General features: G+C 45.9%; 1 pseudogene; it reads right to left on the minus strand.

Moving 5' to 3' along the window:
- LOC124029712 lies at positions 1–67 on the minus strand (annotated as a pseudogene; the record flags this gene model as incomplete).
- Positions 68–519: the final 452 nt, after the last annotated feature.

The following is a 519-nucleotide window of genomic DNA, read 5'->3' on the forward strand; positions in this document are numbered from 1 at the left end:
CGCAGGGGCCATGCTAATCTTCTCTGTATCGTTCCAATTTTAGTATATGTGCTGCCGAAGCGAGCACAATACAGACGTAGGAGAGGCCCTCATATATAGAGCACAGCCCCTTGACGTTTCGGATCCTGGTTGAGTCAAACAGACCTTCTGAGGCTCAAACCACCTGGCAGAAGGTTCCCACAGGATATTGTATAGACATGAAACTGGTAGGGATAATAATGGCTACCTTGTGTGTTGTAATTCCTAACCTCTGCTTCAGAGTTGCAACGTATGCTGGGTGATATGCGAGTACACTGTCCCGTCTAGGACGTTGATAGGAGTAAAACATAATGACGTAACAAAAGCCCTCGCACAAAACCCCACCCACTCACTGAAACCCGACACGCTCTGGGGCTGCATTTCACTAAAGGTCCTCATGCATAAACGTAGCAGGAAATGTTGTGAAGCCTACGTCAAAAATACCCTAACATGGGGATTTTAAATCGTGTACCTTACGTAAAAATGTGCTATTTGGTAAGA

The sequence above is a fragment of the Oncorhynchus gorbuscha genome, unplaced genomic scaffold (genome assembly GCF_021184085.1).
Source record: "Oncorhynchus gorbuscha isolate QuinsamMale2020 ecotype Even-year unplaced genomic scaffold, OgorEven_v1.0 Un_scaffold_7380, whole genome shotgun sequence".
NCBI classification, from domain to species: domain Eukaryota; kingdom Metazoa; phylum Chordata; class Actinopteri; order Salmoniformes; family Salmonidae; genus Oncorhynchus; species Oncorhynchus gorbuscha.